Source organism: Anabrus simplex, chromosome 4 (genome assembly GCF_040414725.1).
Source record: "Anabrus simplex isolate iqAnaSimp1 chromosome 4, ASM4041472v1, whole genome shotgun sequence".
NCBI classification, from domain to species: Eukaryota; Metazoa; Arthropoda; class Insecta; order Orthoptera; family Tettigoniidae; genus Anabrus; species Anabrus simplex.
In genome coordinates, this window is record NC_090268.1 from 27882350 (window position 1) to 27910113 (window position 27764).

Consider the following 27764-nt stretch of genomic DNA (forward strand, 5'->3'; position numbering starts at 1 on the left):
TACTCAAGACATGCATGCACTTGAACATCATGATATAGAATTATTCTGAGAGATACATTACATGAGATTGTTAGTGGCATAGGTAAATAGAAATGACAATCAACTGCTACTCTGCAGAGTAGAAAGTAGACGAGGTCAGACTGCACAACATCTTCCAGGATGAGATTTCCTTTTATATATTAAATAATGTTACGCGAGATTGTATAAATATTAGTTGATTAAGCCATGTAAACCTTGTTAAGGCAAGATGATTACTGTGATGTACATATTACAGTAAGATTAATTAAGATCTAATCGAAAGCGACTTTCAACCTATTAGGTCGTGTTACGTACATTTAGTGCGTGTTGAAGAGATGTTAAGTACAGAACAAAAATGGCCAACCAGACACCAGTGGGATCCGAACCCACAACCTCCGGATTTCGCGTCGGTTGCTCTACCAATTGAGCTATGGTCGCCTAGGCCATCTTTGTTCTGTTGGAAAGGATCTAAGCTACAGGCATGACGAATATAAGACCAAGTGTGAGGACTCGGCCATTATAGCATGATAGTTTGTGGTCCCGCCACTGCAAGCACTGCAAGCGACTGTATCCAACACGTGCTCCGGGCAAATTATAGAAAAGTGCGGGAGACGTTATTGTGCGAAATATTTCAGTGAATAAGTTGAATTTTGCTTTCATTTCCTAAACTCAGTTGATTGTATGTTGTGTACTTCAACCAAGTATCTTACGTGGCTTGATTAATTTAAGAGTTCAGCATGCCGTACTGTTTTGTTCCTGGCTGTAAGTAAGGCTATGGTAGAGTAGTCGACGATATACAATATTTTTCACCTCCGAAGGATAGACACCAATTTGAAAAATAGCCCAGAGTTATTCCATGGAGAGATACTGACATAACGAGTAACAGCACAATTTTTAATGTTCATTTCTCTGATGATTTGATAGCGAAATCAGTGAACGGTAAACAAGTGGATATCTCTCGTGTGAGATGGAAATTACGTCCAGGAGCAGTGCCTCACATTTTTTTCTAATTTGCCGAAATACCTTTCAAGTGAGATTAAGTCACGTGAAACTCCCAACAGGAAAAAGAACCTAGACACCATCAAGAAAAAAAAGAAATAAGAATGAAGACGGGAGTGCAGTTGCGAATGGGGAATTAAAAGGTCAGTCTAATGTTGATCAAAATTTGGGTCATTCTAATGTACTTCCTGATGCCGAAAAGACAATATTATCGCTCAAAAGGCGCCTAAAAATGCTAATCGAAATTTATTTTATAGTCTTGAACATCCGCCAAATCTTCACGCAAGCTTTCGAAAGTCCAGTAACCAACAAATTGAGTTGGTAAGTAGAGTATTACCTTTAAATAGTTCCTGGGCGTTTGCTTTAGTATTCTGGGAGTTATGTGTAATTTATCTGTATATGTACACTCCAGTAACCTCTGCTTTCCGCAACTTGTGATGAAGGCCGTAGCTATTATTTCCGTGTATGAATTTTTTCCATTGTACCCTGCCGTGGTATTTTAATTGTAATTTCTCATTTTTTTAAAAGACAGTGTATATTCTTATCAGTTACAGAGTGCTTAATACGTTTCCTCTGGCATAATTCCTAAGACGAGCTGATCGGTACTGTGGAGCTTGCCCGCTGTAGCGCTGCCTGGCGAGGCGCGCTTGAACTCGAGGAGTCCTCACACTTGTCAGGTATCAATACCTTTAGCTTAGATCCTTTCCAACAGAACAAAGATGGCCTAGGCCAACATAGCTCAATTGGTAGAGCAACCGACGCGAAATCGGGAGGTTGTGGGTTCGGATCCCACTGGTGTCTGGTTGGCCATTTTTGTTCTGTACTTAACATCTCTTCAACACGTACTAAATGTACGTAACACGACCTAATAGGTTGAAAGTCGCTTTCGATTACAATGGGGTCGTGAAAATTCAATATTCCTTAATTAAGATATACTTTGAAATGCTAGGATATGTTAGTTGATTTTAAGACAAACTTGTGTCACATATTACGAGAAACTTATCCTTTTTTTCTTGTTGCTCAGACCAACAACCAATAAAAATCACGAGAAAATGAACAGTAAATTAACGACGTAATAAGGAAGAATATGAATTTCACTTCAAATAAATGATCTTAGCCATGAAATAACTTTGGTAACGAACCTTATATTCCCAGACTCAGACTGTAAATTTCAGTTTCAGGTACAAATGTTGTAAGAATGACAAAAGGTAGCACATTTCAATATGAACAATGATCAGCAAGATGAACTTTACAGACGTTACCAAGTCGATTATTTTAAACCGTAATGTAATAATTTCACTTCTCTTCCAAGATGTTCTCCCTATGTTAGTAAATAATAGTGGTTAACATTAACTTGAGTCTTATTTGTGACTTGATATTATACAGTAATAACATGCGTTAGAGTTAAGATAATGAATTATTTGGTAATCAGCATTAATGTGTCGGATGGAGACGTCCATCGCGTTGCCCGGCAAGTAATATTACTCCACAAATCTACGTCTCCGGATCCCACGTAAAAAAAAAAGAAACATTACTTAATCGACAACGCTGAAAAGCTGGACGGGATTTCCTTTCGCGTTCACCATCCTCGACGCGGGAATGGCGTAGTAGTAAGCAATCTTTCAAACAGAATGGATGGTCGGAATGCCCTAAGGTATACTCGCGCAATATTGTGATTCCGTGCATTGCACAACGGTTTATTGGAAAATGAATAATATTGATCCGTTTAAAAGAGTGTTTGTGAGACTGCAGATCGAAGTAGCAGCAGCATCGATATCAATATGTAATACTATACTAAGGCCCGCGAGAGTTGGAGTCTGACGTATAGTGCCAGTGGCGAGGAGAAGTTGACTAACGCTGCTCGAAAACAGTCTGTTGCTTTGGCAACGACAACCGATGCCACATTTAAGGAAGCTATCGCCACGTAGGTTGGCGTGCTCTCAGTCGCTTTTGTCATATTATTAGGAGTGGTACTGTGTTAGCTGTTGCAGCTTTATGTAATTTCGTGTTTGATTTCTGAATATTATTTTCGTTGTTAGTTTTTTTAAGTTAATAAGTGGCCAATTGTATATGTACATCTTTTATCAGAGTACTGGCCTTCGACTCAGAGGGTCCCAGGTTCGATTCGCGGGCGGGTTGACGATTTTATATGCACGTGGTTAATTCCTCTGACTTGGGGGTTGGGGTTTGTGTTCATCGTAATACTCTTCTCTTCATCTACACACGACACAACATAACAGACTACCGACCAACGCAGAAACACGCAAGAGAGAATTACATCCCTCTACATAGGGTAAGCGCCAGAAAGGGCATCCGGCCGTAAAATTGTGCCAAATCCACCACAATTGCCGACCCTAACAAACTGTAAAGAAGGTTAAAGTTTCCTCTTCTTCCTCGCCGGGCTGAGTGGCTCAGACATTTGAGGCGCTGTCCTTCTGACCCCAACTTGGCAGGTTCCATCCTGGATCACTCCGGTGGTATTTGAGGGTGCTCAAATACGTCAGCCTCGTGTCGGTAGGTTTACTGGCACTCTCGCGGGACTAAATTCCAGCACCTCGGCGTCTCCGAAAACCGTAAAAGAAGTTAGTGGGACGTGAAGCAAATAACATCATTTCTACTCTCCTCCCTCACATACGTCCAAATCATTGTACCTTACAGGTGCCCTTGAAACCCCCTCTAGCGGCCAAGTATTGAATCTGGACTCAGTCCAAACTTGCCTAACGTCTCTCCCAAATACTGGAATAACACATTATACAGAGAACTGAAGTTGTATATTGGAAAACTTTTGAGCTCCGTTTGAGAAAATGCCAAATTACTCTTTCTCATTCTTTGTTTCATGTTATCTCCAGTAACTCAATACTCCTTGCATGATTTCCCAGTGGAACATTCACAAAACGAAGTATGTGTTATGCATGCGACTGTGAATCTAGTTTACATACTGATGGATGCTATATGCAGAACCAAGCATTGCTTAAACATAATCTCTGATATTTCTTAACAGTTTACGCATTTAAAGAGAACAATTTACATTTACATAACCCTGACTTGTTCGTGATGAATGCGTTATTTTTTTTCATCTGTCTCTTGTCTCAAAGAAGAGTAAAATGTACCTTCCAATGAAGTCCGAATCTCATTTACGGCTGTGACAGTATGGAAATTGCTGAGGTATGTGAGAAACTGACGCCCGGGTGCGTCAACCTCGGTTGCGACTAAACCGCGATAAAATGGATCGCTTTACATCGTTAAGTTTAATTTCTGTTGCATCAAGCCCGGTTTTGAAATGTGTGACGTTTTACCGCGGTTAAAAGTTAACCGGTCGTGAGCGAGCCGTTAAGCAGCTGATGATGATGGTGATGCTTGTGTTTAAAGGGAACTAACGTCTAGATAATCAGCCCCTAATGGTACGAAATGAGATGAAATGTAATGACAATTTAGAAGTCCAAAACTCATCCACTGACCAGAACTCAGAACTCGCAATATTTAAAGTTAAAATTAATTCCAAAATTAATCCACTGACTAGAATTCACTGACTATGAACTTAAGACAATAGTATTTACCAGCCAAGGGGCTGCTTCCAAAGCACAATCCTGAATCGATGATGCTTGTTATCTAAAGAGGTCCAAAATATAGGTCAACGGACCCTCAAAGATACTTATCGCTAGGAAAGTAACAAACATGGTATTTCTCATGTAGCGGTACTAATCGTAACACAGACTTAAGGTGTTCCACACATTATGGTACTATTTATAGGAAATGTAATACGGGCAGGTAACGCAGACCTGTGGTGTTTCTCCCATTATGGCGCCACTCATAGGCAACGCAAACCCATGGTGTTCCTCACATAGGTGTAATAATCACAGGGACTTGTACTATCCCGTGGAGTTCTTCACATAGTGGTACAAATCACATGCAACGTAAGCCCGTGATGTTCCACATATGGTGGTACAAATCACATGCAACGTAAGCCCGTGATGTTCCACATATGGTGGTACTAATCACAGGTACTGTGCAATCACAGTGAACCACTCTCTGCTGCTACTAATCACAACCCTATTGTGTACCTAACATAGTGGTACTACCTGCAAGTAAAGACGACCCATGGCGTTCCCCACGTGATGGTACCAATCACAAGTAGTCTTATGGTTCTTAATCCCTTGGTCACCCTTTGTAGTCGCCTCTTTACGACAGGGAGGGGATTACCGTGGATGTATTCTTCGTCTGCGTCCCCCACCCACAAGGGGTTGTGTGTTTGGTCCGCGAAAGGTATTTCATTTCGCTGAAGTCCGCCGGCAAGCCGGTTAGGACCCTGCTACCCGCCACCTGGGACGCGCCACGTGGGAGTATTACGCTTCCCCCTGCTACGCTAGCGTAGTACAGTAGGTTCGTGGCATAACAGGAGCTTGACAATGTGTAACTTTATTACGGTGGCGGTGGTATCCAGCTTCGGTGTTGCAATCATACAAAATAATGTTTTACGATACCTGAAGTAGCAGAGAGGAGAGATCTTTCCTCGCTGCTTGTCAGGGACCAACTCACCCGCCGTATACAGTCGACCCTCGATATCTCGAACCTTTATTACTCGAATTTTCAGTATCTCGAAGTAACTTAAAATTCCCGGTCGTTTGTCCTATTCTACACGTGTATTTATTTCTCTATTACTCGAAATTCGGTTACACAAATTTCTCTATTTCTCGAAATTCGGTTACACAAATTTCTCTATTTCTCGAAATTCGGTTACACAAATTTCTCTATTTCTCGAAGCAAACATTTCCTCCCTTGAAGCAAAATAATAATAATAATAATAATAATAATAATAATAATAATAATAATAGGAATAAGAATAAGAATAGGAACCAAATCCAAGGGGATCACAACAGACTGCTTAGCATTTGCCGATGATATTGCTGTTCTCTCAAACGACATAGAAACCGCTAGAGCTCAAGTTGAAATTTTAAAGGAAATTGCCGAACAAACTGGTTTGCAGATATCGTTTGAGAAAACAGAAGTAATGACTAACATCAAAGAGGCTCCACCAAAACTCCATACAAAATACGGGGACATCACCCGGGTAGACAAATTCAAATACCTGGGTGAGATCATCATGAAAAATGGACTGGACAAAGAAGCACTTCAGGAGCGAGTACGCAAACTGGAAATAGCCTACCAGACATCCCGCACAATCTACAACAAAAAATGCCTTTCCCAAAACACCAAGATACGTCACTATGAAACAGTTCTGAGGCCAGTAGTTCTATATGCAGCCGAAACCCTGTCTCTAAATGCCAACAAAGGACTCCTTGAAGAACTGGAGAAAAGAGAACGCAAAATTGTGAGAGGAATCTTGGGATCAAAGTACAGAAATGGAATTCATCAAAAGAGATCCAACACGGAAGTCTACAGCAAAATAGAGAAAATTACCGATACAATCAGAAAACGACGGGCACGATTTTACGGTCATCTGAAAAGAATGGACGGAAGAAAGTTAACTAAAGAAATCTTTCACTTTTTTGATTCAAACCCCAAAACAAAAATTCCCTGGTTTAGAAATACCAAAGAAGACCTGCAAATGCTACATATCTCAGCTGAAGACGCCCTTAACAGAGATCTCTTCCGCAAGAAAATATTGACGAACGGGCTAAACCGAGACGAGCAACCGAAGAGAAGACACGGTGCCCCTTGGACAGAGGAGCGTAAGCAGGCCCACTCACAAAGAATGAGGGAAATTTCGGCTCTAAAGAAGGCCAAGTTCAGTGTCAAATTCAACAAGACTTAACGTGGTCCTTGATGGCCCCAGTGAATTATATATATATATATATATATAAAATAATAATAATAACTCTGTAACTCGAATTTTGTGCAACATTAACTGTGCAATACGGCAGTTGTGGCTTGTGAGGAAGAATTAACAAGTAAAGGGAGATTTACAGTGATGCTGGGAGCTAATATGACGGGATCCGAAAAACTAACACTTCTAATGATCGGAAAATCGGCGAAGCCTTGCAGTTTCTCGGGTGTGAATTAATTATCGGTCACGTACGAAAACAACCCCCGAGGTCGCGGATGACAAGCTCCATTTACAAAATAATATCGGCTGCGTGGTATTGACGAGAAGTTTCAACGTGAAGGTAGAAAAAGTTTAACAGTAAGAAACAGAAGAGACTAACGGATTTTTTTCCAAAGATGTTAACGGAGATATGTTTCTTGTTTTACTACTGTATGTACCATAACTTGTATTCTAAACATTTTCTATAATAAGGGTTATAATTAAATGCAGAAAATGGAGTTAGTCCGCATATTTTAAATACTGTTAAAAATCAGTATAAGCCCGTAGGTACATAGGATTCAATTTTGTGCTATACATGCTCAAAAACGGAATATTCTATATCTCAAAATTTCGATAAGTCGAAATAAAATTTAGCTCCCGAGGTGATTCGAGATATGTAGGTTCCACTGTAATGTGTTTTTACTAATATAGAAGAATTATAACTGTGGTAGCCTGGAGCTAAAGAATGCCACCATTTTCTTCCTTCCTATCGTCTTGTCACTGACCGGACCGAACCAATCCAAAGCATGGTCTTGTCCAGACCTATATTTTGTACCTCTAACCTATCTTTCATCGACACTGGCAAGCCTGGTCGGTGCATTGTGAGCTTGTCGGAGCCGCCGCCACGTTCATCTATAACCTATACTTTCATTTCAATATTACAATTTGTTTTACGTCGCAACGACACAGATAGATCTTATGGCGACGATGGGACAGGAAAGGGCTAGAAGTGGGAAGGAGGCGGCCGTGGCCTTAAGGTATAGCCCCAGCATTTGCCTGGTGTGAAAATGGGAAACTACGGAAAAGTGTCTTCAGGGCTGCCGACAGTGGAATTCGAACCCACTATCTCCCGGATGCAAGCTCCCAGCTGTGCGCCCCTAACCGCACGGCCAACACGCCCGATATAACAGGTGTATGCATATATCTTTTCCGGTTTCACTAAGAGATGGCGCCAGCGAACAGTACGCAGCGTATGAATTTGACACACACGTCAGTTTGTTCGTCTGACATTAACCTACCAACACACAAGTTGAGTCCGCCAAACACTAGCGTCCGTGTTGTATCGTTCAGTGATCATGTCGACGTTTGTGCCTGAAAAAGAACATTTGTGGCACGCATTGCTTTTCTTATTTAATCGAAAGAAAAAGTCTGTGGAAAGTCATCGTTTGCTGGTAGAAACATTTGGTGAACATGCTTCATCGATTAGAAAATGTGAGACATGGTTTCGACAATTTAAACGTGGTGATATCAATGTTAAAGGCAGTGCGCGCTCTGGTAGACCACAGGAGCGGTATTGTGTGTTATGAACTCTTGAAGTCCGGCGAAACCATTAATGCACAACGCTATCGCAATAAATAAAAAATCACGCATTGATCGAAAGACGACCGGAATGGGCCAGAAGATATGGCAAAGTGAGTTTGTTACACGACAATGCGCGGTCTCACACAGCAAGTACCAGTGAAAGACACCTTGAAATCGCTTGGATGGGACATGCTTCCGCAACCCCGCCCCGTACTTCCCCCGACCTGGCACCATCTGACTATCACTTCTTCGCATCAATGGGGCACGCGCTAGCAGAGCAGCACTTCAGCAATTTCGAGGAAATTGGAAAATGGCTCAGCGAATTGTTTGCCGTAAAAGACAAGCACTTTTTCTGACATGGTATTCATAACTTATCTGAAAGATGGGCGAAGTGTGCAGAAACCGATGGCCAATACTGTATTTTGAATGGACAAAAATTAATTTCCCTCGAAAATTACGTGTTTTCTTTACCACAAAAACCGGCAAAAACTTATGCATACACATAGTATTTTCATTTTTTCGTTGTATGAAGACCTGTAAACACTAGAAATGGTGCTAAAAGAAAAAAACACCTAAATTAATTCTTCTTCCCCGGTCTAGAAAGCCAAGAATACCGGCCGAGAGGATTCGTTGTGCTGACCACACAACACCTCGTAATCTGCAGGCCTTCGGGCTGAGCAGCGGTCGCTTGGTAGGCCAAGGCCCTTCAAGGGCTGTAGTGCCATGGGGTTTGGTTTGGTTTTTAATTCTTCTTCAGCACTGGATATATGGAGACCCAACAGTACACATAGAAGGAAAAATAGATTTTTTGCAGACTACACAATAGTGCATATATTGCTGTTTTTAGTGCATATGAACCCGCCCTCTAGTTAGTAGTGGTGCTCACTATCCGATAGTTTATCAAGTATACTGGTTGGGAAAAGAAATATTTCTTGTCTGGCAGTGCTGGGCACATTCTTTTAATGATATCGTATTAACACTTCTTTCCTCTGTTAGTATTTCTTGATGGATGCAGTATTTTTGAACCTATTTCTTGGCACGACCAGAGCAAAACGTAGCTTCCACCGAAGTTCCAATCTCATTTAGGGCTGTGACAGAGCGGAACTGCTGAGTAATGACATCTGATTGTTAGGAAGAGTGCCGTAATAGTACCTTCTGGCTCAATGAGGAAAGAAGTGACAAACTGATGATGATGATGATGATGATTAGGTTCTGGATGTTTATGACATGTCATATTTTATTTTATATTGTTTCCGTAGAAAATACAAGTTAAGCATGATTTCATCTACGGTGACAAATTACGCAATTTCAGGGTCATATCAAGTCATATTTTGGCTCTTTTAATGTTTGTCATTTTTCGGTAATTTTTCATATTATGGTCATATTTCCTCGTAAATGTTCGTGTTTTTGTCATTTTTAATTTTTATTCCGTTTTCGCATTACTGCTTTCAGTCGTCTCGACGACGAATTTTTCACATTTAATTGTTGTCCATAATTTCTTACAATTATCTTTCTTAGAAATGTATATTTATGTGGATTAGGAGAGTAAGATGTATAGAAAGGGACAGATGCGTAAAAAGCGACAGAAGAGTGAGCCTCAATTGAAGTCTAATGATTTAACATATTTCAAATGTGCCCCAGTAACGTTGAGATGTTGAGCGATCTTTTCCCCACTACAGGTCAATATTGAGTGAAAACAGAAGATCCTTCCTATTAGAAAACTTTAAAATATATGTAATTTGCTATTGTAATCCTTTCTGATCGCCCATCAAAATGTGACACTTATTTCATTCTGTGTAGATTCGAGAGTTACCGCCGGAATGAGTAATTAAATAAATTCAAAATTAATAAAATTAATATTATTACTCATTTATAATTATTGAATGTTCTAAATTTTAAAAGTACATTTTCAATATGATTTTATTTAAACAGTCGCAACATTTTGAAGATTTCTAAAACGTGAGCAAAAACTTAAGTCTTTTTTATTGTCATATTTTATACATTTTTAGGTCATAAATGCTTGCATATTTCTAACATTTTTAGGTCATAAACATCAGGGCCCAAATGATGATGAATGCTGTTATTTAAAGGCGCCTAACAGCTACGTCATCGGCAGGAGCGTAACAGTGTATTATCTGCACCTGACGAGAAGTCGCAGCAGCTTGCAAGTACGCCACGAGCAAGCTACAAACATCAGTCGAGACAGAGAATACATATTATTATTAAACTGCTCATTACGCAGTACATAGAGTAAATGTGTAACTAAGGCACAATTGCTCTACCACTTTGAAACTTCACAACGACATCTCAATTTGCACGAGTCACCACGGCCGGAACAGATGTTTATTGTCACGCCTTGAGACTTGAGATGGCGCATGCGCGACAACAATGCTTATCCCCTCTCACCCCTTACCCCGCAACCAGGAGACTTCTCGTCATACGATCATTGTATACGGGCCCACCTGCAAAAATTACAATTTGGGCCCCCTCAAATAAAATGTTAAACTTATTAATAAAACCAAAACTCCATGGCGCACCAAGCGACCACAAACCTATGAATAACAAATTCTATCACAGCAGGAAGAAATAATCCAATATATTATCAATTTATGTAAACAAAGGGATTATTCGTTACTGTACGATTTCAAAGAAAAATATTTCATGCATGCGAGCTTAGAATGGAATGAGTTAACGGGGTGAAAAGGGGGGTGCATTTTTTAAATGAGTATATCTACATCTCAAAAACCTAACATATTTTAAAGACGTAAAAACTGGTATTTGGAAACTCCCTTAAAAATAAAGAAGCACGTATTGTTTTGTTTTTAGAAAATTTACTTAAGGGGAGTTGAAAAGAAGTGAAAAAGGGGGTGAGTTTTTAAAATGAGTATATCTCAAAAACTTAGCGTGTTACAGACGTAAAAATTGGCATTTGGAATCTCCTTTAAAAATAAATAAACATCCATTTTTTCGGTGTTTGAAAGAAGTGAAGAAGGAGTTGAATTATTTTTATGTGGATACTTAAATCTTAAAAACTGAAGATATTACAGACTTGAAAATAGGTATTTGGAACTACCTTTAAAAATAATCAAACACGTATTTCTTTTCGACTTGAGAAAGGACCGTTTCTCACATGTACAGTTCTATGTCGCATGTTCTAGAGTTAGCTCTGCCAGTAGTCTGGTCATCTTAGCCCCGAAAGGCAATACCACAAACGTGGCATACAAAGAGGTTATGGGGTAAAAGAAACTCAACTTTTCGGTGAGTTTTTATGCTTTAGGGATTTTCAGATACTGTCTTAGTGCAGTACGGAGGAACGATTACTTTTATCAAATTACGAAATTCACGGGAGCGAAGCCGCGGGTAACAGCTTTCATATACATATAAATACAAACTGTATAACCAAAAAACAACATTGTTTTAAAGTTCCAATGTGATATATCTGGACTCAATAGGCGAGTTCCAGCCGAGCACAGTGCTTGGAAAAGTAGATACCGCGTTGGTTCCTTAATGTGAAGACCGTCTTTAGAAATGACGAACCACAATGGAAGGGTTTAAGAAGACCATAGAACATGGCAGAAGAACAAACTTGCATGGTTGCTGACCAATAGTTAGCCGCTTTCGAAACTCAGGTGTTGCTTGAATGAGGTCTTCCATAGTAGTACATGAAGTTGGACACAGTTTGCACTGGAGAAGATGAGGTGTTGTCTGTGGTGAACCACAATCACGTAAAGGCGAGTCTACGCGAAAATCCCACTGCATCGTGTAACACCTGAGCGCAGACTATTGAGAGATTTCCACGTTACCCAACCTTCTGTATGGCCAGAAGGGAGTTCTTCGATTGGAGTTAGCCATTCTTCTGAGCGCTTGAAGCTCCTTTGCCGTTTACAAATTCTGGAGCCATCGCTGTTCTGAGGAAAAGTTTCCTTCAAGTGAAACGTGAACCATCTACTGATCATACAGTGGGTGAGATTCAGATGTATCAACTTTTTTCTTCTTGCTCTTTGTCGCTGTCTCCCGACGGATGTCAGGAGGTGAAATCCTAACACGGCAGTACAATTTTTCCAAAGCCGTAGGGCGTAGGCAAGCAGTGATGATTCGACAAGTCTCGTTAAGAGCGACGTCCACCTATTTGGTATGACAGGATCTATACCACACCAGGCAAGAATATTAGCAGCAGAATAACCCAACGCGAGTGAAGTGTCCTCAGGGTGCTTGGCTGTGCACCGCATGTGGTAACTTACGTAAAATAATAATAATAATAATAATAATAATAATAATAATAATAATAATAATAATAATAATAATAATATCCCCCTTAGTGCCGAGAATACGAATAATGGAGCCTTTATTGTCCATTCCTCCAAGGGTCTTCATGGTCTGTTTGGAGACAAAACACAGTGTTCCATTATCCCTTATTAACAAATTAAATGTAGGCAAAAAAATAATAAACATAAAATATATATTCAATGAACTGGAAAACTAATAAAATTTCGTAAATAATTTTAAGAAACCGAAGTAGAATTCAGCAATACAAAAAGAGAACGCAACACATTTGAAACTCGAATTTAAAAAAAAAAATCCCCCGCAAAGGACGACTGGCCTGACTGGTTTACAAGAGGCAAGACGAAAGGAGCCGTAATATAAAAGACTTGAGTGTTCATAAGAAATAGGTTTTATTGAAATTAGGTCAGAAATATTACAGTATCCAGAACTACTGCGATATTTGCAATTTGTACCACTTGTGTATTGTACACGAGAGTTGTGAAGTGATACTCTACACACAGGAAATATGAAGTAACAAGTGTGCAAAAGTTTAAAGTGGAAAGGATTCTGAGAGATATAAGGCAGGGACCGGAAGCTTTACTGAGAAATATTGAAACTGTTGAAGAACCACCCTTCTTGGAACAGAAGACTGAATCGTGCATTCTGGTGATACAGTGGTGCAGCGGTGCTAAAGGAAAGTAGAAAGAATTAATTCACGATTTCTACGAACACTGTTCCGTGTGCTGGACAACTGGGAGTAGGAATTGCGTCGTTACAGACAAATTACAGAAAAATTGACCTTTTCTTATATAAATAGGACTGATAAAATTCAAGACAGGTGCTAAGTATACGATCAGAATAGTGGTGGGCCACAAATTCACCTAGACCCTATCCAAAGTTTTTAAAACTCTCTCTCTCTCTCTCTCTCTCTCTCTCTCTCAAAATCAAAAGAAAACTACAACAACCTGCTTTCTGAACAAATATAACACTACTTAAAAAGCATACCGAGTTTACTACAACATCCAGTTTCTTAGGACCACCCGGAATCAAAATTTGTTGAGCTTTCCTCGTTGTCCAATAGTTCTTCATTTTCATCGATTGTTGTGATTTCTGTTCCCCCGACCAAGTACGTCGTGTTGGTTTCTTCTCGTCTTCTCCTTGTCTGAACAATTTTCCTAATTATATATATATATATATATATATATTTTGCTAGTTGCTTTACGTCGCACCGACACAGATAGGTCTTATGGCGACGATGGGACAGGAAAGGGCTAGGACTGGGAAGGAAGCGGCCGTGGCCTTAATTAAGGTACAGCCCCAGCATTTGCCTGGTGTGAAAATGGGAAACCACGGAAAACCATTTTCAGGGCTGCCGACAGTGGGGTTCGAACCTACTATCTCCCGAATACTGGATACTGGCCGCACTTAAGCGACTGAAGCTATCGAGCTCGGTAAATTATATTTCTATCCTGCAGATTTGGTGATCCTAATTCAGTGAGGTCTTTCTCTACTTGCTTGTACCATTTTGATCTCGTACGTTTGATTTGCAAAAATGTTGTGTTTGTAAGTAAGTCTATCGGTATTCATATTTTCCAAATGGCTAAAAAACTGAATTCGCCGCAGTCTCATTGTATTATTATTATTATTATTATTATTATTATTATTATTATTATTATTATTATTATTATTATTTGAATCTGTCTTGAGACAGGTATCGACTGGACAACCTCCATGATTCTCTGCCCTGAACATCTTGCTTCAGTTGTTTATAGCTTCTACCTTGTTTGACATCTGTTAACATTCCAAATCTTCTTCTTCCTCTTCCTTTTCTTCCATCTATTTTTCCCTCCATCACCCTCTGCTGAAAACAATTTCTACGTAGTATGTGACCCAACCAGGATATTTTCCTCTTCCTTATTGTTTTCATCAGGTATCTCTTCTCTCCTACTTCTGTTAGTACTTCATTTCTCACTTTATCTGTCCACTTCACTTTTTTCCATTCTTATCCACAACCATATTTCAAAACTTTCCATATACTTTGTTTCTTTCTTTCTTTCTTAATGTCCATGTTTAAGCTCCATATGACACTACACTCCACAGAAGACACTTTGCGAACCTCTTGCTTAAATCAATAGGGATTGCCTTAGACGTCAAAAGCCCTCTCACCTGTCCGAAGGCTTCTTTTCCCATAGATATTCTGCTTCTTATTTCTTCTGTACAGCTTCCATTCCATGTCAACGAACTTCCCAAGTATCTGAATGACTTTACTTGTTCCAATTTCTTTCACGCTAGTGTTATATTAACAGCAATCTCCTCCTCCTTTCCTATTCCCATCACCTTAGTCTTCCCAATGTTTATCTTAATTTCAAACTCTTTGCCCACTCTCTCAATATTTTCCAACATGACTTGTACATCTTTTCTGATTCCGCTAATACCGCCACATCATCAGCGCATTCCATTTTTAATTCTTGGCCCTAAATTTTTTTATCATGATTATCCTTTCTTTAATCTCTAATTGTACCTTTAAATTTTTATGATGTAAATTGAGCGTTTCTGAAGCATAAAGAGCAACAGGTTTGATCGAGTCGTTTACTGGCCAGCAAATTTTAAAAAATGAAATTCTTGAAAAATGCTTAATTTTTTCAAATATCAAACAAACTCCTCCTCGAACATCATCAATATAGTTAACCGATTTAAATCAATTCGTGCAGTTTATTTACCTTTTGTCAGCTATAAATAGACTCCTTAATGTTTGTACAGTATTTAGATTTGTCACGGTCATATTTTGGCTGTATTTGTATTTAATGATGAAGGTTTGAATTTAAGAAAGCTTTAAATGTTGGTCTGTAGTAAGTGGTTCTCACTGTGCGCTAGCCGTCCGAGATCTAGAGGTGTGACAAACGGTTATATTTGTGTAACTGCTACATCTGTCACTGCTACAATAAAGTAACCGTGAAATGTAACAGTTAAAATAACGTCCAACGTTACTCACCTTTTATTGGTCACAGCTTCAAGCTTGTCTGTGTTGCGAAGTCCCATCCATTCACTCGCACATGCGCGCACGCATCACTACACTGTTGGAAGTCGGTGCAGCAAAACACGCGTTCCTATTTGCTATGAAGTTAACGGGAGGCAGACACCGGATGAAATGAGAAGACAACATAGCGTCTTTTCTGTAATCTAGAGTGAGTTTGACAATGACCCGATCAAGGATAGAAGACAAGAAAACATGATGATCTGTCTGCCAAACTTCGACACAAACCGGTACAAGAGGATCGATTAAGTAAAATGAAGTAATGTTATGTTGTCTATAATATCAATATGGAAAGTTAGCATACTAATTTATTTATGGTACAATAAAAATTATACGGGTGAAACATATGATAATATTACAATGTAGGTAGCCCTGCGCAATGTCCGAGTCAACTATTACCCCTAAGCAGCTGAATATGTCATAACAGTTTACACTTCATTTACCAGATGTCAGCCGCAACTTAAATTTGACTTAAACCAATCGCCTACGAAAGCGCTCTCACTTGGAAGAAATGCGTACTATCTGAACTCAAAGTCACATTATGTGTCTGTAAGCTGCTACAAGTGACAGTTCCTACTTACCAGTTACTGTTTTCACTAGTACGTTATTCTGTTGTCGTTACTCGGTAACCTCTTATTTTCTATTCTCGTTACATTTGTAACAGTGACAGGCATATAACTGTGACAAAGTAACTGTTACGTTATTTTTCAGCTATCTCTACCGAGATCCATCGTATGTGCGTGCGAAGTAAAAGCTAAGGGTCATCAGACGAATCAGGGACTAATGTGGTAGGAAAAATAAGTAAAAACAAAAATAAAATAAATTGAAAAATAAAATAAAGTGCAACGCAGGAATGACAGGATGGAAGAATGGAAAAAAGCTGAAGATGGATAGAAAAGTGTGTAGCAGAAAAAAAAGAAAAAAATGAGTGTGAGTCCAGTGTGGGGTGGGGGTGGGGGTGGGGGGGATGATCGACGAACTAAAACGAGGTCGAAGACAACTTGTTACAATTTGTTTTAAGTCGCACAAAGATAGGTCTTATGGCGACGATGGGATAGGAGTGGGGAGGGTGCGGTCGTGGCCTTAATTAACCCTTTATAGGGCAGGAAGTTTTTGTTGGTTATGAGTATATTTTTATGTTTCTCTTAATCCTGAGTTGCAAACGAATAGGTTAGGACACTTTTTAAGGCAATTTGCTCCTAAATTTGTTATATACCAATAAAAATAAGGTGGCTAAATATTTAGCCACCATCCATTCTGACCCACAACTTTCTGTACGTGGATGGTGGCTACTTATTTAGCCACCATCAGTATATGAAGTCACAATTTTCTTTCATTGGTAGGAACTTTGAAACAAAACCGTAGACAAACACAAATAGTCTTTACAAATTTGGATGAACCTTGAAGACAGACTAGGAGAATTTTCAGAATCATCTTGTATGTCAATGTCATCAGTATCCATGGGATCAGCTGATTCAATCTCTGACACATTATCGTGTAATACAGAATCATTGATGATGCTTTTAGAACGAGTAGATGTATCCATCACCCGAGTTATGTATGCAACAGAATCTTCAGCATCACTATCCCACCTTCCTCGGAATCGTATGCTTGATCTGCTGCAACAGCGTCTAAGTAAGTCGAATAGCTCGTCTGCCGACATCTTATTTATGTCCATGTACTTCGCCATGACGTATCTTGAGAAACAGATAAGAAAATACGGTTAGGCAGATGTTTTCTGGCAGCTGGACGCTGTTATAGTTATCATTTATAGCATAAAACCTAGGCCTATGGTTAAAAGTGAGGTTATGTTTGTCACTTGCCAACTCAGATAAAGGCGAGAATATTATCTGAGCGGATAATTTCCCATACCAAAGTCGCATATTGGTTACATGTATGTTTATTTCTACATGCATTTATACCTCACAATATTCTATAACTATAAGTGTTTCCTTTACAATGTAAAATAATTAGCTGGCAAGCGTAGTATTGTTTGGCGCAACTTCAACAAAACAACTTCATAAAATAATGTACTTTAGCCACTATCCGTTCAGGCATGTGGCTTATGGCGATAAAGACCATATTCATTGCAATTTGTTAAAAATATGGACCTTTATGTGGGAGCCACCAACCTATAAAGGGTAAACAGTGAGAGGCATATAACTGTGACAAAGTAACTGTTACGTTATTTTTCAGCTATCTCTACCGAGATCCATCGTATGTGCGTGCGAAGTAAAAGCTAAGGTCATCAGACGAATCAGGGACTAATGTGGTAGAAAAAATAAGTAAAAACAAAAATAAAATAAATTGAAAAAATAAAATAAAGTGCAACGCAGGAATTACAAGATAGAAAAAAAGAAAAAACTGAGTGTGAGTCCAGTGTGGGGTGGGGGTGGGGGGATGATCGACGAACTAAAACGAGGTCGAAGACAACTTGTTACAATTTGTTTTACGTCGCACAAAGATAGGTCTTATGGCGACGATGGGATAGGAGTGGGGAGGGTGCGGTCGTGGCCTTAATTAAGGTACAGCTCCACCATCTGCCTGGTGTGAAAATAGACAACCGCGGAAAACCATCCTCAGGCCTGCCGATAATGAGGTTCGAATGCACGGATATTATTCTACCGCCCCCACCTACAGGGAAATCAGGTCTAAAGCCTGTCGACTAGAAGACGTAGCGTGGTCTGTGCGACGAATCCTCTCGAACGTTAATCTTTGCGTTCTAGATCAAGGCCGTTATCTCATCGTCAGGTAGCTCCTGAGATTTATCACATAGGCTGAGTAAACCTCGAATCAGCCCTCATATGCAGGTAAAAGTCACTGATCCGGCCAAGAATCGAACACGGGGCTTCTGAGTAAGAGACAGGTTTCCTACCCCTAAAATACGTAGACGTGAACCGAGGTCGATAGCTGCAGTCGCTTAAGTGTGGCCAGTATCCGCCTCGATGGCTAAATCGTTAGAGTGCTGGCCTTTGGTTACAGGGGTCCCGGGTTCGATTCCCGGAAGGGTCGGAAATTTTAACCATCATTGGTTTATTTCGCTAACACTGGGGCTGGGTCTATGTGTTGTCTTCATCATCATTTCATCCTCATCACGACGCGCAGGTCGCCTACAAGTGTCAAACCAAAAGACCTGCACTTGGCGAGCCGAACATGTCCTTGGACACTCCCGGCACTAAAAGCCATACGCCATTTTATTTGTCAGTCTGGCCAGTGTGTAGTGTTCAGGAGATAAGTGGGTACCAGCCCCACTGCCGGCAGGCCTCAAGATGATTTTCCGTGGTTTTCCCATTTTCACACAAGGCAAATGCGGGGCTGCTTCCTTCCCACTCCTAGCCCTTTCTGTCCCATCGCCGCCATAAGACCTATCTGTGTCGGTGCGACCTAAAGCAACTTATAAAAAAGAAAAGTACGTAGACATTAAATAATATGTGAGCGTGCATTCGGGAGATAGTGGGTTCGAACCCCACTGTCGGTAGCTTTCAAAATGTTTTCCATGGTTTCCTATTTTCACACCACCACATTAAGGCCACGGACGCTTCCTTCCCAATCCTACCCCTTTCCCATTCTTCCGTCGCCGAAAAACTTCGGTGTGTTAATAGCAAGAAAACACAAAGAGCAATAAAACACAAAGAAGAAGAAGAATTTCCCTAACGACTGGACTTATCTCGCCGTCATGTGTAAGTACGCATGCATTTCACTTTACTTCAAGGTTTACTCGTGTACGTCATTCATCACGTGATTCACAGGCATCACTTTGCTGTCAGGCATAAACATCGCGAATCTTACTGGGCGGAAGTTATCCAGACACTTTGAAGTGGTAAATTAAATCCCTTTCCTTTCATAAATGATTAGGCACGTGTCAATACTGCGACTGACTTTCAAGTCGAAATTCGCACGTTATCTAAAATCTAGTAAAAAGTTAACAATCTCCACAACATTCTACAGTTGCGGCGACTGGGAATTAGAAGTTGAGGAGAAAAAAATGTACCGACAACAAAACAACTACCCGGTTTGTTCAATTCAGCCGGCGGGGAGGGAGGTATATACATCAAAATCAAAATAAAAAATTACAAAATGTTATTTTTTATGCTCTCTGAGCGAATTTCGATAGAGAGGTAAAGGTTGACTGACAGTTTACCAACTCAAGTGCGGTAATAACAGTTTTCTGAGTTTTTCAATCAATACTATATAATAAAACTTTCACCCAAGAGCAATATTAGACATGTATTACAATTAAATAGAAGTACAACGTGATTAAGAATTAAAAATAATTTAGTATTTGACTACAAACTAACGCTAAAGAGACTGGCAAACTGACGAATGCCCACGGCAAGCACGTAAAACACATCCATGTCCTTGGTAAAAAATATACCCCCGCTACCCTTCCTCACAGCACATGGAAAGTCTCCACTACTTGCTGTGACGGTGTATAAATCCGTTAGCCGCGACAAAGCATAGATCTTTTGTTCGTATTCAGCTAATAATTTTGTTAATAATTAGCTGATAAGACAACAGGGCTTGTACAAATTGCTTGTTTTAATAATTCCTATAATTCCTAATTTCAGCCGACTAAAATAGGAAAAGAAAAATTCTCCACAGAGTGGGAGGGCGACTCCGCCACCCACCCCCACCCTCGGCCTCCTACTGATATTCTTCCTTTCACCTACCTCCATAGCCGCACATACCTACTTCCGTGGATAGATCTTCGGCTTGTTCGTGTTCCAATAATATTCTACCTTTTGACCTACTTTACACTGCTTCAGACCTTTCCCACCTGAAAGCACTGTTTTTTTTTTTTTTTTTTTGTGGAAATTTTTATTTAAAAACTGATACGGACAGGGACAGGTGAAATACTATCGCGATGGGTTCCGTAACAACGTCGCCCAGACCAAGTCTGACTTCAGGGTGGAATTATTATTTAGCATATGGCACACAGACACAAATATATGATTAAATTGTAAATACAAGAGAAGCCATTGAACGGTAAATAATCAGCAAGAGGTTGACGTATTCTTAGAAAGAGACATGATTAACTTATGCACAGAACATTAGTTCCCAACCGCTCTTCTAGTCCAGCCCTCCACAAACTTTTTAAAAATGTCGGGCCTCCTTTCTGGAACATAAATATTTTTTGCGCCCCTATTCACCCTTCCTTCGCACTCACTACTCATCAGTTTGCACAAAAATCTGGGTTACGAGAAAGTCTTAATAATAATAGTAGAAAAAGTCGGCCTTCAGATATCTTTTGAAAAGACCTGCAACAAACAAGGAGCGAAATTCATGAAGACAAAATATGACAAAATTAAACGAATATCAAAATTTAAGTATCTTGGCGAAACAATTCAGGAAAATGGACTTGAAACAAAATCCAATGAAATTAGATGCCAAAAGATGGAAACTGCATATCGACCAAGCCAAAATATCGATAACAAAAAATGTATTTCCAAGCACACAAAACTAAGACATTACAATACAGTCACTAAGCCACAATGTCTTTATGGATCAGAAACGCTAATTTTGAACAGGAAAGGAGACATTGAGAACACTGAGAAAAAGGATCGCAAAATCATAACAAAAATTCTAAGCCCAAAACTCACGGACGGACAATACCAGCTTAGAGGCAGACAGGAAATTAAACAACACACAAATATTCTCAGTGACATTAGAAAACGTAGGCTAAGATTCTGTAGACATATTAAAAGAATGCATCCAGACAAATAGTCGAATTCTATGAAAACAGGAGTAACGCTAAAACAGACCAATGAAATGGATTGGTGAAATCAAAATCGAATTGAAACAGACAGGAATTACACCAGCAGATGTTCAAAACAGAGTAATCTTCAGATCCAAAATTCACAAATCGCAAGTTGACCAAGAGGAAAGACCAAAGAAGAAGACTGGAACAATCTGGTCTGAAGACGGAAAGGAAGCCCATAGTGAAATAATGAAAGAAATATGGGCACAAAGGAAGGCAAATGCACGCCTCTAAGCACTTTGCGTAGTCCTTATGGGCTTATTCGCATTTATAATAATAATAATAATAATAATAATAATAATAATAATAATAATAATAATAATAATAATAATAATAATAATAATAATAATCTACAGTAATCGGGAGATAGTGGGTTCGAGCCCCACTGTCGGCAGCCTTGAAGATGGTTTTCCGTGGTTTCCCATTTTCACACCAGGCAAATGCTGGGGCTGTACCTTAATTAAGGCCACGGCCGCTTCCTTCCACTTCCAAGGCTTTTCCTATCCCATCGTTGCCAAAAGACCTATCTGTGTCGGTCCGACGTAAAACAAATAGCAAAAATAATAATAATAATAATAATAATAATAATAATAATAATAATAATCTAATGTGGCCGGTGACAGAAAATGATGCTAGTTAAAACATCTAAGGATGCTATTAGTGCTTTCTTAGGAGCTATAGCATACGTTTCTAGGAATTTCACATTTCTTTTCAATCCCTGCTCGTGACGCTTAAAAAAATGTTAGGTTTACTCACATGCTCTGGATGTTTTGTCCGGAAGTGTCTTGTAAGTTTTACAGGTTTCGAGTTGTCGTTGGCTAAAATATCCAACCAAAAAACACAATGTGGCCGTTCCTGGTTATTCACAAAAGTGTTAGTGAAACCTAGTTTTAGATAATCGTCTTGATATTTGCGCATTTTTGTTTTTAGAAATACTAAAGGACCCGCGCTGCTCCGCAGCATTCCTTAAAAACAGGTCAGATAACTCGTCTTGATACGCCTACCGTAGTCATATTATTTTGCCTATCCTTTTCAATAGCTTCCCGGTCTAGAAAGCCAAGAACAACGACCGAGAGGATTCGTCGTGCTGACCACGCGACACCTCGTAATCTGCAGGCCATCGGGCTGAGCAGCGGTCGCTTGGTAAGCCAAGGCCCTTCAAGGGTTGTAGTGCCATGCGGTTTGGTTTTGGTTTTTCAATAGTTTTATGAACATTTAATACCGGTACATAATAACTGATTCATTCGTAAGGTATTTTCTAACACTTCTTTCCACACAATACTCTCTGGGCTTCGAGCATTCGGCCGTATCTAGATCTTAAAATTTTCAAACGATCTTGTCAGAGATAGTGCAACATACAGTTGGCCGTGGCTTAATACTGGCTCGGGTAAGCAGACTACCAACTTTTTCAAGCGTTTGTCCCTGCGCTTTATTAATGGTCATACAGAAGACTAGTCGACTTAATACCTTCCCGTCTGTACGTACATAGACTGCTTTCTCTTAAAGTAGAACGCAGCCCGGAAGGCGGTTTGAAGAGGGTTGCGCAGTAACATTCGCGCGCTTTGTAGTATGACGCGTTCTCCGCTGAGCCAATAGAATCATTTCAGTAAGAGGTGCCTGTTTGTGCGGGTCACGAGTGAATGTTTCGAGTTTTATTTGTAAATGTCATAATCAACGAATTTAGGGAACTATTTGCGTGTGTACGATAGATCCAGGAAGAGCAAAAAGACAAGTATTCCGTCGACAGGCGAGGGAAATAGTATTTAAAGTGTATTTGTATTTTGTAAGCATGCAGCAGCAGGCGCTCATATAGGCGGATAAGGTGAGAAACGCCATGTTGCAACGCTTCAAAAGAAGACAGCACTCGTGTGTGGTATCGGCCTGCGAACAGTAGGCCTACAGAGGATAAAACAAGCTTCGGAAATAAAAATAATGCGGTGTTCAGGTCGCCAGAGAAGAACCCTTAGAGGAAGAAGCCAGTGACCTCGATGATTTCAATAAAAATGTTCTGCGTACAACAATATTTCATATGTATAAAAACGGCGAATATCCTACGGCATTGAAACTGGACCGTCCATTTACCTTCCTTAATATCTCGAAAAATTTCCTCAACACTTTCGCGGGCTTTGATGTTAAAAATTAATTTGGACTTTCGCGAAACTTTTTTTTTTTTGCTAGGGGCTTTACGTCGCACCGACACAGATAGGTCTTATGGCGACGATGGGATAGGAAAGGCCTAGGAGTTGGAAGGAAGCGGCCGTGGCCTCAATTAAGGTACAGCCCCAGCATTTGCCTGGTGTGAAAATGGGGAAACCACGGAAAACCATCTTCAGGGCTGCCGATAGTGGGATTCGAACCTACTATCTCCCGGATGCAAGCTCACAGCCGCGCGCCTCTACGCGCACGGCCAACTCGCCCGGTCGCGAAACGTTTAAACCCACGAAAAAATATAGGTCATCGCTTTGAAATTCAAGATATAACTGGAAGAAAAATATGTTTACACGTTCATGCTCCCTGCACTTCGCCTTCATTTCTCTCAACTTCCATTTAACTTCTTTAATATCTCGAAAATTTCCCTCAACACCTCCTCGGGGTTTGATGTTAAAAATTAATTTGGACTTTCGCGAAACTTTTAAGCCCACAAAAAATATGGGTCATCGCTTTGGAATTCAAGATATAACTGGATGAAAAAATGTTTACACATACATGCTGTTATGAGTAGCCAAATTGGCATCACCGCACCTCATACTTCTGTCTCTCTCTGCGCAACGAAACCGCCTTCCGGGCTGCGTTCTACTCTAGTAGCATGTAAGTTATTAGGAACGTTCTGCCATCTGTTGAGTATGTTCAGGAGCTGGGGAAGGCCAGAGAACCAAAGAATATCTAGCAGAGAATAGTATTCTTCCATCATCAGAGGAAGTGCATACTCTCTGGCTTGACAGGTAGTAATCATGAATGGAAGTGTTAGTCGCTTAGCAACCTGCTAAGTACAGAATGTATTGCGGGTTAGGGTAAGCCTTCACCTGCAATTATTGGAGTGATCATGTAATGATATGATCTTGAAAATAAATAGCCTATATTTCATTGACTCTTCAAGAAATACAAGATTTTTCCTGTACTATTGAGATTTTTTTTAAACCGCACATTTTAACTCCCTCTGGTTTAAGAGCTAGAGTTTTGTGAAACATACACGTTAGCATTTTATATATATAATGTGGAAGGTGAACAAACGAGTAAATTCGCATCCTGTTCTTTTATTAGGTATTTTCCTGGGAGAACAGGCACTCTATGGAACAATTTTAGGAGATCGAACACTCTTTACCACTGTGAATCAGCCACTTGTCCATGATAAGGACAAAAAAATGTTAACTACACCTAATCAACAGATGAATTTCAGAAATAATTTTATTTAGCCGAAAAGGACACTGAAAACTTGAAATTGATACGTCCTTGATTAATCCACACCTTGCAACCCGCCAGAGCACCCTTGTTGGATTATGCGAGAAACATTGTACCTTTAAAAGACGACCGCACTCAGTTTCTAATGGGGCAGATGTTTGTTGGACTCCTACGGATTTTCTACTTTCTTCCCCCTTGGAAGAATCCTCATTAGCAATGTTTGCAACCGAGGCTTGATCGGTCTTGGGAGGAACTGTCCCAATTAACAACTGACTAACTTTATTGGACATTTTAGAAAGGTGTTCTACAAGATTACTAGCCTCCTTACCCTGAAGTTCATTTAACTTAAAGAGACAATAGATCGCTCACCCTATTATAAAAATGGTACAGTCTAGCCTGTACTCTCCTAAGTTGATTAGGAGATGGATCACCTACTTCAAAAAAACTAACTACAGATGCTAGCTCAGTAGTATTGTCAGTGATCGTGGAGAGAGCGTCGTCAATATCTTTCTCTCCCAAGGTTGGGATACTAATCGGCAAATCAAGGGAATCTTTAAGCTTGTTGGTGTCTACCGCAACCGTGCCTCCATACTGAACATTTCTAATTGTTAATTCATAAATCAATTCCTCCTCGTCCAAATAGCCGGGATGGAGGACATCGTGAGGGCCGGACATGATGACAAAAGATTGACAAATTTAGAAATTTGGAAAAGAAAATTCCAGCAACAGAGAAAATTGTTAGAGTTCAAATTAAATGCATAACCGTCAAAAAGGGCTTAATTGAGACCCATTCAACCACGCTCTGCTACCACTTGTTACGGAGAGACCCACTCCAGCCCGCACCTTCTTTCACCTCTGCATTCCACAGGTATCCTCGTAACAAGTGGGTGGTCCTATCAAGGATATTTCATGGTCACCTGATAGTCAGCGAATGGTGGTGGTCGGTGAAGGCAGGGAACGATTTGGTCACGTCTTTATGGCTGGAACTGGTACATCGGTAGGTGAGATATCTGGACAGTCAAAGCCCATGAACTAATGTGACTTCCGTCCAGCAAGGCCATTCCGGATCATAACTGGCAGTGAAGACAATACAATTGGTGTATTTGAAGGGCCTCCATTTAAGTTCAAAATGACAAAACAGGTACATACCCGCTTCGTGCAGGCTGTGCGTTATTCTCCCAATGGAAGCCATTTTGCATCAGCTGGTTTTGGTGGCAAAGTATTTTTATATGATGGTGTTTCTGCATGACCTGATTGGAGAGATAGGCTCCCCTGCTCATAAAGGTGGTGTGTATGCTGTTGCATGGAAGCCAGATGGTACGCAGCTCCTTACTGCATCTGGGGATAAGACTTGCAAGTTGTGGGATGTTGAAACGAAGTCTGTAGTTTGTGAGTTTGTGATGGGTACTCAAGTGGAGGACCAGCAGGTATCTTGTTTATGGCAAGGTCAGTATCTTCTCACAGTCTCCCTCAGTGGATTTATAAACTACCTGGATGTTAACAATCCCAGTAAACCTCTTCGAATTAGCAAGGGACATACAAATATATCACTGTTCTTGCCCTGAGTCCTGACAGAAGTAAAATATACACAGGTTCCCATGATGGCTTCATCACAAGTTGGGATGCAAAAACAGGTGAAAATGACAGAATCCTGGGAGTCGGCCATGGGAACCAAATCAATGGTATGAAGGCTGTGGATAGTTCCCTGTATACATGTGGTATGGATGACAGTGTGAAACAAGTAGATGTAGCCAGCAACAGTTATACTGGATCAGATATGAAACTAGGATCCCAACCACGGGGCATGGATTTTCACAATGACATTATCATCGCTGGTTCTGTAAAGGAGAAAACTGTTCTGCAAGGAGGACGTAAAGCATCAAGCTTCCCAGTTGATTATGAGCCATCATGTGTATCTATTAACAAGGAAACTCTTGACGTTGCTGTAGGAGGGTTTGTGGATAATAAGGTTCACATCTATAGTCTCACAGGAACTACCCTAAGCCCTAAACAGGAGCTTGAGCACCTTGGCCCTGTAACTGACTGTGCATACTCTCCAGACAACCAGTATCTTGTGGCGTGTGATGCCAATAGGAAAGTTATCCTCTACAAGGTTCCTGAATATAAGTAGGCTCACAACAAAGAATGGGGATTTCATAATGCACGAGTGAATAGTGTTGCTTGGTCTCCCAACTCTACGCTGGTTGCTAGTGGAAGCGTGCTGGGCCCATAACCCAGAAGTCCGTGGATCGTAACCACGCTCTGCTACCACTTGTTACGGGTTTACCCGTGGAACGCAGAGGTGAAAGAAGGTGCGGGCGGGAATGGGTCTAACTACAAAGCTGAGATATTGATTAAAATTGAATTAAAGGTTATATTTTCGAAAATAGCAAAAATTCAGAGTTTAACAAATAACAAGTAACAAATCAGGTACAAGACCAGGAAATACCAAGATATAGAGATAATTTAACAAACTGGGCTACAAGCCCCACTTTATACAATTCCTGAGCTCTCCGCTTACAACCACAGAAAACCCCTAATAACATGGAGCACTTGCTCCCACCTAGCAACGTCAGGCCTCCTAGAGGCACCTATCCCAATACTAGAACGAGCTGATCCGTTCTCAATTTTTCAAGCCTATTAAGGGCAATACCAGACTTTTACACTAAATTGCCATCAAGGCACCGCTTACATCAAACGGGGGTATCTCGTACCCAACCTGCTGGGCCTCAGTGGAAAAGAACAGATTAAGTAAATGGCCCAAAATACCAAGATGAATGGAGGCGTTGCTTGCACTTCTACATGAAACCTTTTAAACCTAAGGGGCACTAGGCCGATGAAACAGGGGCTATTCCCAAACTATGGAGGTGACTCGTATACAGAATAAATTTAACACATTAAGGAAGAGTAGAAAAACGGTTACGAAAACGTAGTCACCTCAAATTCAA

General features: G+C 40.3%; 1 pseudogene; it reads left to right on the plus strand.

The window, feature by feature from the left end:
* Nucleotides 1-17119: 17119 nt before the first annotated feature.
* On the plus strand, nt 17120-27049 carry LOC136872145 (actin-interacting protein 1-like; annotated as a pseudogene).
* The last annotated feature ends 715 nt before the right edge of the window (nt 27050-27764 follow it).